This window comes from Gastrolobium bilobum, unplaced genomic scaffold (assembly GCF_033153095.1).
Source record: "Gastrolobium bilobum isolate Gb01-03AN ecotype WA unplaced genomic scaffold, APGP_CSIRO_Gbil_v1 utg6129, whole genome shotgun sequence".
In the NCBI taxonomy this organism is placed as follows: domain Eukaryota; kingdom Viridiplantae; phylum Streptophyta; class Magnoliopsida; order Fabales; family Fabaceae; genus Gastrolobium; species Gastrolobium bilobum.
In genome coordinates this window covers 526,597-529,460 of record NW_026895895.1, presented here as the reverse complement: position 1 = coordinate 529,460, position 2,864 = coordinate 526,597, and the positions used below count along the sequence as shown (strand labels likewise).

General features: G+C 33.1%; 1 long non-coding RNA gene across 1 annotated transcript; it reads right to left on the bottom strand.

Moving 5' to 3' along the window:
- Positions 1-2,001: 2,001 nt before the first annotated feature.
- LOC133296738 (uncharacterized) lies at positions 2,002-2,489 on the bottom strand. The gene is made up of 2 exons (XR_009749536.1): positions 2,370-2,489; positions 2,002-2,274 (listed from the first exon to the last, which is right to left on the bottom strand). It is a non-coding gene; the product is annotated as an uncharacterized LOC133296738 (long non-coding RNA).
- Between the last annotated feature and the right edge of the window lie 375 nt (positions 2,490-2,864).

Genomic DNA, 2,864 nt, shown 5'->3' with positions numbered 1-2,864 from the left:
TTTTTCTTTTATCCTCTCTCTCTCTCTCTCTCTCTCTCTCTCTCTTAATTGCGTTATCCATTTATCGTTTAATTGCGTTATCCATTTTTCTTTTATCCTCTCTCTCTCTCTCCCTCTCTCTCTATTTTTTTTTCCTGATATCTATTTTTTTTTCCCTCGTCTGTATATTCTTTAATATCCTCTTATTTCTATTTTTTATCTTGTCGTCTTATCTTAATTCTAAAGAAGTTTTAAATACGTAATATAAAACTAAATTAATGTGATAAACCCCTTACATGAAATCTAAAATGCATATCCATTTGTTTTTTATTTTCCACAATTTCATAATAACTTTTAAGCTTTTAACTTTAATAATTCATTTTTTTCAGTATTTTCTTCTTCACAAATCATATCATACCAAATCGTAAAGCACACTTTCAGAACTCAAATTCAGAGAAAAATAACATGATCTTACGTGTATGTTAATGGCAGGTCCCATGACGAATTCCTTCCGCCAGTTTCCGCGGGGAAAGCATGGGAGAACAAAAGGAGCAAAATGAGGAAGAAGTTGAAACGAATGTGAAGGCGAACGGCAGACGTAGTTGACAAGGACGATATGCATATGATAACAAATGTTAAAATTTACGAAGAGAGTTTACATCTAGATACAGGGACAGGCTTGCTTTACCTCACTCGTTTCTTCAGTTCAATCTTAACTAGTTTCAAATTTTATATATTTTTACAGTTCCTTCCGATATTTACTTAACTTTCTACGATCAAATTTTATTAGTTCAGTATCATAATCTTCAATTTGTTGAGTCTCAAACTAAATTGTAATTGTACATCTTCATTTGCTCTTTCATCTATTTATCGAAAGTTCGCGGCGAACGGGGAATAAAGAAACTAGTTTTTGCTTAATACAAAAATATATAAAAATTTCACAAGATTTCTCCCCCTAGCAAAAAAAAACAATATCCAAAGCTTCAACTCCAACTGCAATTAGATATTAAAATGCAATGCTAGTAAACAGTTCAATGTTTACTTCACTTATCTCACTAGTTATTTTAATGCACTTTGTTACTTTCATTTAGATAAAATAAAATAAAACCTCTCATGTTAATTATCATTGCCATATCATGCGAGATAATAACCATTCACGACTAAATTAACAATAATGATTTTAATCACTCCATAACATTGTCATATTAAATAACTCAAGAAATTCCCAACCTCCTTAGTAAAGTAATACGAAAGAAATACCAATATAGATTCCTTAGCCAACAAATTTCTCAATTTATTATAAAATTTGAATTTTTAATTAAAAAACAAATAGTCCCTAAAATGAAAGAAAAAGAATATTAGTATTAGAATTAGCACGTCGACTTTTTATTTTGTAATTGATAATATAATAGTCAGAACAGATGTTCTTTACCACAATGAAGGCTTCCACAATGATTACGATTAATCACTTCTACGATTCAAGCACGATAGATGACTGATCAGACAATATTAGACTACCCTTCCCAAGTTCTTCCATCTCACTTAATCCAAATTACATCGCCTATAACGTAACATTCCGAAAACCATTGATTGACCGCTTATAGCACAGCTCTTGAAAATTCTGAGGTGATACTTACATTCTTACGCCTAGATATCATCTATTAGCATTTGCAACTATTATTCGGAGAAAAACTTTTTAGGAACTCTTCAACATTAAGGGGGTGATTTAAATGCAAAAGCAATCTTGCAATAGCATGTTTTTCCGTATAGAAAAGGAAATCATTTCTCATTCGTAATTTGGCACTTCTCTCGGATTATGTATCAAACACCTAACTGCAAGGCATTGGTTTTATATCTCCTGAAGATCTATAAAGACTCTTTCTGGGTCCACACACAAAGTAATCAATCAATAGATAAGAGGGTTTCATTCTTCAATCCCACCACATAAAGCATTTATATTAATCCAAAATTCAAATCACACTAAGAGATAGTCACTGCAAATTCTAGGCGAAACAGACAACGAGAGAATCAGAAATGAAATATATAAAAGCTTCTAGAGTCGCATAGGAACATCATTGTTTAAAGCTAATATAAGATAAGATGAACAGAACACTTATCAAAACATCAAAAAGGAGAGACCAGTACTGTTAACTAACTGGGTGTCCCATTTGACAACATAATCAACTGGAAAAAAACTAAGATCAATTGTTGGAGAGAAAAAAGAACGCACTACTTGGATCTCTGTCTCATCTTTCGGCGCTTCCTCTTCAGCCTCCTCATACGCTTCTTCTTCCACTGCAAAAACCAGAGTTCAAATCAGATCTAAAACTTATAACAAAAACAAAATAGGTGAACAAATTAGTGAAACAACAGAAACGAATGGAGCTTACCTTGGCTCTCATGGTGAACCGAACCCTGCACCCTCCCTTGATTCAGAACCCTAGTCGACGGCTGCTGAGACGTAACAGGAAACAGGAAAATTAAGGACTGAAGGTTGCAACTACTTATAGCCACGAAACCCTAGCAAATAACGAGCAAGTATTGGGCTTTAACAATAAGGATGGCCCATTATTTCATATGTTACGAGCCCAATTCCCGGCTCTGGGACGATCTTGATGCACCTGCGCAACATACTAGACTTGCTCCCCACATATTTATCAAATAGTTAGGATCCATTTGAATGAGCTTATAAAAAAAGTGTTTTGTATATGGTTGTTATTTTAAAGGGATATATATTTTTTGTTTTAAGCAAAAAATTACCTTATGTTGTAGAAATAAAAATATAAGTGGGACCCACAGGTAAGAGGGGAGAGAAAAAAAAGTGGTGGGACCCAACTTTTTTGTGTGTAGAAAAATTATTTATCTCATGTAAAATAAGATAAACA